Source organism: Arachis hypogaea, chromosome 13 (assembly GCF_003086295.3).
Source record: "Arachis hypogaea cultivar Tifrunner chromosome 13, arahy.Tifrunner.gnm2.J5K5, whole genome shotgun sequence".
NCBI classification, from domain to species: Eukaryota; Viridiplantae; Streptophyta; class Magnoliopsida; order Fabales; family Fabaceae; genus Arachis; species Arachis hypogaea.
The window spans coordinates 109,273,550-109,282,542 of NC_092048.1; the positions used below are offsets into that span (position 1 = coordinate 109,273,550).

At 38.1% G+C, this 8,993-nt stretch overlaps 1 non-coding gene across 1 annotated transcript; it reads left to right on the forward strand.

The window, feature by feature from the left end:
• Positions 1-1,351: 1,351 nt before the first annotated feature.
• On the forward strand, positions 1,352-1,459 carry LOC112740065 (small nucleolar RNA R71). Its single transcript, XR_003171000.1, has one exon. It is a non-coding gene; the product is annotated as a small nucleolar RNA R71 (small nucleolar RNA).
• The last annotated feature ends 7,534 nt before the right edge of the window (positions 1,460-8,993 follow it).

An 8,993-nucleotide genomic window follows, 5' to 3' on the forward strand; every position in this document is an offset into this window, starting at 1 on the left:
CTATGAAATCAGCAGGGATGTAAAGGCCTTCAACCTTTACTAACACGTCCTCTACTTGTCCATATGCCTGTTTTCTTGAATTGTCTTCCATTTCTAATGAGATTTTAGCAGCTTGCACCCCATAGATTCCCAGTTTCTCTATTACAGAGAGGGGCATGAGGTTTATCCCTGAACCAAGGTCACACAGAGCCTTAAAGATCATGGTGCCTATGGTACAAGGTATTATAAACTTTCCAGGTTCCTGTCTCTTCTGAGGCAATGTCAGTTGATCCAGATCACTTAGTTCATTGATGAATAAGGGAGGTTCAACTTCCCAAGTATCAAAACCAAATAATTTGGCGTTCAGCTTCATGATTGCACCAAGGAACTTGGCAGCTTGCACTTCAGTAACATCCTCATTCTCTTCAGAAGAGGAATACTCATCAGAGCTCATGAATGGCATAAGGAGGTTCAATGGAATCTCTATGGTCTCTAGATGAGTCTCAGATTCTTTTGGTTCCTCAGAGGGAAGCTCCTTATTGATCACTGGACGTCCCAGGAGGTCTTCCTCCTTGGGATTCACATCCTCTCCTTCCCTTATAGGTTCGGCCATGGTGCTTATGTCAATGGCCTTGCACTCTCCTTTTGGATTCTCTTCTGTATTGCTTGGGAGAGTACTAGGAGGGATTTCAGTGATCCTTTTACTCAGCTGGCCCACTTGTGCTTCCAGATTTCTAATGGAAGACCTTGTTTCATTCATGAAACTTACAGTGGCCTTAGATAGATCAGAGACTAAGTTTGCTAAATTAGAAGTATTTTGTTCAGAGTTCTCTGTCTGTTGCTAAGTGGATGATGGAAAAGGTTTATTATTGTTAAACCTGTTTCTTCCACCATTATTAAAGCCTTGTTGAGGCTTTTGATCCTTCCATGAGAAATTTGGATGATTTCTCCATGATGAGTTATAGGTGTTTCCATAAGGTTCACCTAAGTAATTCACCTCTGCTATTGCAGGATTTTCAGGATCATAAGCTTCTTCTTCATAAGAAGCCTCTTGAGTACTGTTGGATGTAGCTTGCATTCTATTCAGACTCTGAGAGATCATATTGACTTGCTGAGTCAATATTTTATTCTGAGCCAATATGGCATTCAGAGTGTCAATCTCAAGAACTCCCTTCTTCATAGGCGTCCCATTGTTCACAGGATTCCTTTCAGAAGTGTACATGAACTGGTTATTTGCAACCATGTCAATGAGTTCTTGAGCTTCTGCAGGCGTTTTCTTTAGGTGAATGGATCCACCTGCAGAAGTGTCCAATGACATCTTAGATAACTCAGACAGACCATCATAGAATATATCCAGGATGGTCCATTCTGAAAGCATGTCAGAAGGACACTTTTTGGTCAGTCCTTTGTATCTCTCCCAAGCTTCATAAAGGGATTCACCTTCTTTTTGTCTGAAGGTTTGAACATCCACTCTAAGCTTGCTCAGCTTTTGAGGAGGAAAGAACTTGGCTAGGAAAGCCTTGACCAGCTTATCCTAAGAGTTCAAGCTATCCTTAGGTTGAGAGTCCAACCATATTCTAGCTCTGTCTCTTACAGCAAATGGGAAAAGCATGAACCTGTAGACTTCAGGATCTACTCCATTAGTCTTAACAGTATCACATATCTGCAAGAATTCAGTTAAGAACTGAAAAGGATCTTCAGATGGAAGTCCATGAAACTTGCAGTTCTGCTGCATCAGAGAAACTAATTGAGGTTTCAGCTCAAAGTTGTTTGCTCCAATGGCAGGAATGGAGATGCTTCTTCCATGTAAATTGGAATTAGGTGCAGTAAAGTCATCAAGCATCCTCCTTGCATTTATTATTTTCGGCTGCCATCTCCTTTTCCTGTTCGAAAATTTTTGAAAGGTTATCTCTGGATTGTTGTAATTTAGCTTCTCTTAGTTTTCTCTTCAGAGTCCTTTCAGGTTCTGGATCTGCTTCAACAAGAATATTCTTGTCCTTGCTCCTGCTCATATGACAAAGAAGAGGGCACAGAAAAAAAAATAATAATAATAATATGGATCCTTTATACCACAGTATAGAGGTCCTTGTGTTAGTAGAAGAAAAGAAGAAGACAAATAATGTGATGTAAAGAAAGAAACACAACTGTGAGGAGGGAAGAGATGTGAGATGAGATGTTAGTGAATGAATAAATAAATAGAAGGAGATGAAAGAGAAGGAATTTCCGAAAATAAATTTTGAAAAAGAGTTAGTGATTTTTGAAAATAGTTTTTTTTTTAAAATGTTAGTAGTTTATCGAAAATTAAGATTTAAAAATTAAAATAATAGTTAATTAAAAAGAAATTTTGAAAAAGAAGGAAGGGATTTTCGAAAATGAGAGAGAGAGAGTTAGTTAGGTAGTTTTGAAAAAGATAAGAAACAAACAAAAAGTTAGTTAGTTAGTTGAAACAAATTTTGAAAAGATAAGAAGTTAGGAAGTTAGAAAAGATATTTTGAAATCAAATTTTTGAAAAAGATAAGATAAGAAGATATTTTGAAAAGATATGATTAAAATTAGTTTTGAAAAAGATTTGATTTTTAAAATCACAATTAATGACTTGATTCACAAGAAATCACAAGATATGATTCTAGAACTCAAAGTTTGAATCTTTCTTAACAAGCAAGTAACAAACTTGAAATTTTTGAATCAAAACATTAATTGTTATTGTTATTTTCAAAAATTTGATATAAAATTAAGAAAAAGGTTTTTGAAAAATATTTTTAGAATTTTCGAAAATAACTAAGAAGTTTGAAAAAGATTTGATTTTTGAAAAAGATTTTGAAAAAGATAAGATTCTCAAATTAAAAATTTGATTTGACTCATAAGAAACAACTTGATTTTAAAAAATTTTGAAAAAGTCAACTCAAATTTTCGAATTTGATGAGAGAGAAAAAGGGAAAGATATTTTTTTTTATTTTTGAAATTTTTTATGAAGAGAGAGAAAAACAAGAAAAATGATGCAATGCATGAGAATTTTAGATCAAAACAATGAATGCATGCAAGAATGTTATGAATGTCAAGATGAACACCAGGAACACTTTGAATGTCATGATGAACATCAAGAACATATTTTTGAAAAATTTTTGATGCAAAGAAAACATGTAAGACACCAAACTTAGAAATCTTTCATGTTTAGACTCTAAGAAACGAAAAATGCACATGTAAAACAAGAAAAGACACAAAACATGAAAACATCAAGATCAAACAAGAAGACTTACCAAGAACAACTTGAAGATCATGAAGAACACTATGAATGCATGATATTTTTGAAAAATGCAAGATGCATATGCAAGTGATACCAAACTTATGATATGACTCAAGACACAAACAAGAAATACAAAAATATTTTTGATTTGTATGATTTTCTAATTTTTTTGGTATTTTTCGAAAATTAATTGAAAAAGGAAAATAAGGATTCCAAAATTTTTAATATGAATTCCAGGAATCTTGCATTCTTAGTCTAAAGCTTCAGTCCAGGAATTAGACATGGCTCACTAGCCAGCCAAGCTTTCAATGAAAGCTCCGGTCCAAAACACTAGACATGGCCAATGGCCAGCCAAGCTTCAGCATGTAATTCAGACATGACATGCCTGACATACCCTACAGTTGTATAACAGCTGATGGTTGGAAGCCTCAGTCCAAAAGAATTTAGACATGGCTTTACAGCCAGCCAGGCTTCACATGCTTCATGAAACACTAGAATTCATTCTTAAAAATTTTGAATAAATTTTTTTTTTTCGAAAACACAAATTTTTTTTTTGAAATATTTTTGAAAAATTTTTGAAAAGAAAACGAAAAGAAAGTTACCCAATCTGAGCAACAAGATGAGCCGTCAGTTGTCCAAACTAAAACAATCCCCGGCAACGGCGCCAAAAACTTGGTGCGCGGAATCGTGATTACACTTTGATTATGTAAAATTCATCGCTCTTTCTTTCCCTGGTAATGGCGCCAAAAACATGATGCCAATACCCTGGTTCACAACTTCGCACAACTAACCAGCAAGTGCACTGGGTCGTCCAAGTAATACCTTACGTGAGTAAGGGTCGAATCCCACGGAGATTGTTGGTATGAAGCAAGCTATGGTCACCTTGTAAATCTCAGTCAGGCGGATATCAAATGGTTATGGTGTTTTCGAAAATAATATAATAAAATAGGGATAGAAATACTTATGTAAATCATTGGTGAGAATTTCAGATAAGCGAATAGAGATGCTTTCGTTCCTCTGAACCTCTGCTTTCCTGCTATCTTCATCCAATCAGTCTTACTCCTTTCCATGGCTGGCTTTATGTGATACATCACCATTGTCAATGGCTACTTTCAGTCTTCTCTCGGGAAAATGATCCAAATGCCCTGTCATGGCACGGCTAATCGTCTGGAGGCATCACCCTTGTCAATGGTTTCATCTTATCCTCTCAGTGAAAATGGTCAACGCACCCTGTCACGGCATGGCTATTCATCTGTCGGTTTTCGATCATGCTGGAATAGGATTTACTATCCTTTTGCGTCTGTCACTACGCCCAGCAATCGCGAGTTTGAAGCTCGTCACAGTCATTCAATCATTGAATCCTACTCGGAATACCACAGACAAGGTTTAGACCTTCCGGATTCTCTTGAATGCCGCCATCATTCTAGCTTACACCACGAAGATTCCGATTAAGAGATCTAAGAGATACTCATTCAATCTAATGTAGAACAGAAGTGGTTGTCAGGCACGCGTTCATAGGGAATGATGATGATTGTCACGTGCATCACATTCAGGTTGAAGTGCGAATGAATATCTTAGAAGCGAAATAAGATGAATTGAATAGAAAACAGTAGTACTTTGCATTAATCTTTGAGGAACAACAGAGCTCCACACCTTAATCTATGGAGTGTAGAAACTCTACTGTTAAAATTACATAAGTGAAAGGTCCAGGCATGGCCGAGAGGCTAGCCCCCAAAACGTGATCACAGGATCAAAATACAATCCAGGATGTCAAATACAATAGTGAAATGTCCTATTTATAATAAACTAGCTACTAGGGTTTATAGAAGTAAGTAATTGATGCATAAATCCACTTTCGGGGCCCACTTGGTGTGTGCTTGGGCTGAGATTTGAGTGTTGCACGTGTAGAGGTCCTCCTTGGAGTTGAACGCCAGCTTTTGTGCCAGTTTGGGCGTTCAACTCTGGTTTTGGATCCTTTTCTGGCGCTGGACGCCAGAATTGGGCAGAGAACTGGCGTTGAACGCCAGTTTACGTCGTCTATTCTTGGCCAAAGTATGGACTATTATATATTGCTGGAAAGCCCTGGATGTCTACTTTCCAACGCAATTGGAAGAGCGCTATTTCGAGTTCTGTAGCTCCAGAAAATTCACTTTGAGTGAAGGGAGGTCAGAATCCAACAGCATCAGCAGTCCTTCTTCAACCTCTGAATCTGATTTTTGCTCAAGTCCCTCAATTTCAGCCAGAAAATACCTGAAATCACAGAAAAACACACAAACTCATAGTAAAGTCCAGAAATGTGAATTTAACATAAAAACTAATGAAAACATCCCTAAAAGTAACTAGATCCTACTAAAAACATACTAAAAACAATGCCAAAAAGCGTATAAATTATCCACTCATCACCTTGCCTTTTGGTTTTAAGGGCTATTGGCTTTTTTTTTCTCTTGCCTTTTGGTTTAAAGAGCTTTTGGCTTTTTCTGCTTGCTTTTTTTTCTCTCTTTTTTTTTGCCATTTTCTTTTCTTTTTTTTCCGCAAGCTTTTGTATTCACTGCTTTTTCTTGCTTCAAGAATCATTTTTATGATTTTTCAGATTATCAAATAACATGTCTCCTTTTCATCATTCTTTCAAGAGCCAACAATTTTAACATTCATAAACAACAAATTCAAAAGACATATGCACTGTTCAAGCATTCATTTAGAAAACAAAAAGTATTGTCACCACATCAAAATAATTAAACTAGTTTCAAGGATGAATTCGAAATCATGTACTTCTTGTTCTTTTGTAATTAAAACATTTTTCATTTAAGAAAGGTGATGGATTCATAGGACATTCATAGCTTTAAGACATAGACACTAGATACTAATGATCATGTAATGAAGACACAAACATAAATAAAGCATAGAGAATGAAAACAGAAAAAATAAATAGACAAGGAGATTAAGGAACGGGTCCACCTTAGTGAGGGTGGCGTCTTTCTTCCTTTTGAAGAACCAATAGTGCTCTTGAGCTCCTCTATGTCTCTTCCTTGCCTTTGTTGCTCCTCCCTCATAGCTCTTTGATCTTTTCTAATTTCATGGAGGAGGATGGAATGCTCTTGGTGCTCCACCCTTAGTTGTCCTATGTTGGAACTTAATTCTCCTAGGGAGGTGTTAATCTACTCCCAATAGTTTTGTGGAGGAAAGTGCATCCCTTGAGGCATTAGTGGTTATGGAAAAACAAAAAAAAAGCAATACTTTTTCCACACCAAACTTAAAATGTTTGCTCGTCCTCGAGCAAAAGAAGGAGGAAAGGAGGAGATAGAGATGTGTGGTGGGTTCTGCCAAGGGTGGGGGAAGTGTGTATGAAAAGGTGTGGCAGGTGGGATCCTGTGGGGTCCACAGATCCTGAGGAGTCAAGGACGTATCATCCCTGCTCCATTGAGGCGTGCAAAAATGCCCTTAGTGTGCAATCCTGGCGTTTAACGCCAGACTGCTGCTTGTTTCTGGCGTTAAACGCCAACTTTTCTCCCTTTCTTGGCATTAAACGCCAACTTGATGCTCTGTTCTGGCGTTAAACGCCAGTCTGGTGCTTATTTCTGGCATTTAACGCCAGCTTGATACTTCTATCTGGCGTTAAACGCCAGTCTGATGCTTCTTACTGGCGTTTAAACGCCAGTAAGCTCTTCCTCTAGGGTGAGCTATTTTTAATGCTGTTTTTCATTCTGTTTTTTATTTTTCAGTTGTTTTTGTAACTTCACATTATCATCAACCTAAAGAAAACATAAAATAGCAATGGAAAATAAATAGATATAATTAAATAACATTAGGTTGGCTCCCAACAAGCACTTCTTTAATGTCAATAGCTTGACAGTGATCTCTCATGGAGCCTCACAGATAATCAGAATAGGGTTGGGGTCTCTCAACACCAAACTTAGAGTTTGGTTGTGGCCTCCCAAAACCAAACTTAGAGTTTGAATGTGGGGTTTTGTTTGACTCTGTATTGAGAGAAGCTTTTCATGCTTCCTCTCCATGGTTACAGAAGGAGAACCTTGAGTCTTATAGTTTGCAATGTCTGCAAACCACAGAGCTTCCTGAATAGCAAACAATTGCTCATCCGGAAAGGTTTCAGAGATCTCAGTAGGAGGGAGAGATGCTCCTGCTACTGGTTCTATCCGAGACAGGTGATCAGCTACTTGATTCTTTGTCCCTTTTCTGTCTCTTATTTCTATATCAAACTCTTGCAGAAGTAACACCCATCTTATGAGCCTGGGCTTTGAATCCTGCTTTGTGAGTAGATATTTAAGAGCAGCATGGTCAGTGTACACAATCACTTTTGATCCTACTAAGTATGATCTAAACTTGTCAATGGCATAAACCACTGCAAGCAGCTCTTTTTCTGTGGTTGTGTAATTTTTCTGGGCATCATTTAAAACACGGCTAGCATAATAAATGACATGCAGAAGCTTGTTATGCCTCTGTCCCAATACTGCACTAATGGCATAGTCACTGGCATCACACATTAGTTCTAAAGGTAATGTCCAATCTGGTGCAGAAATAACTGGTGCTGTGACCAGCTTAGCTTTCAGAGTTTCAAACGCCTGCAGACACTCTGTGTCAAACACAAATGGCATATCAGCAGCTAGCAGATTGCTCAGAGGTTTTACGATTTTTGAAAAATCCTTTATAAACCTCCTATAGAATCCTGCATGCCCCAGAAAGCTTCTGATTGCCTTAACATTAGTGGGTGGTGGTAATTTTTCAATTACCTCTACCTTAGCTTGATCCACCTCTATTCCCTTGTTCGAAATTTTATGCCCAAGGACAATTCCTTCAGTCACCATAAAGTGACATTTTTCCCAATTTAAAACCAGGTTAGTCTCTTGGCATCTTTTCAGAACAAGTGCTAGATGGTTAAGACAGGAGCTAAATGAGTCTCCAAATACTGAAAAGTCATCCATGAAGACTTTCAGAAATTTCTCTACCATATCAGAGAAGATAGAGAGCATGCACCTCTGAAAGGTTGCAGGTGCATTACACAGACCAAAAGGCATTCTTCTGTATGCAAATACTCCAGATGGACATGTGAATGTTGTTTTCTCTTGGTCCTGAGGATCTACTGCAATTTGGTTGTAACCTGAATAGTCATCCAAAAAGCAGTAGTATTCATGACTTGCTAGTCTTTCTAGCATCTGGTCTATGAATGGTAAAGGGATGTGATCCTTCCTGGTGGCTGTATTGAGCCTTCTGTAGTCAATACACATACGCCACCCTGTAACTATTCTTGTAGGAACCAGTTCATTTTTTTCATTATGAACCATTGTCATACCTCCCTTCTTAGGGACAACATGGACAGGGCTCACCCAGGGGCTATCAGAAATAGGATAAATAATCTCAGCCTCTAGTAACTTAGTGACCTCTTTCTGCACCACCTCCTTCATGGCGGGATTTAGCCGCCTCTGTGGTTGAACCACTGGCTTAGCATCATCCTCCAATAGGATCTTGTGCATGCATCTGGTTGGGCTAATACCCTTAAGATCACTTATGGACCACCCAAGAGCTGTCTTGTGTGTCCTTAGCACCTGAATTAGTGCTTTCTCTTCCTGTGACTCTAAAGCAGAGCTTATGATTACAGGAAAAGTGTCACCTTCTCCCAGAAATGCATATTTTAGGGATGGTGGTAGTGGTTTGAGCTCGGGTTTAGGAGGTTTCTCCTCTTCCTAAGGTGTTTTCAGAGGTTCTTTTATTTCCTCTGGTTCCTCCAGATCAGGCTGAACATCTTTAAAAATGTCCT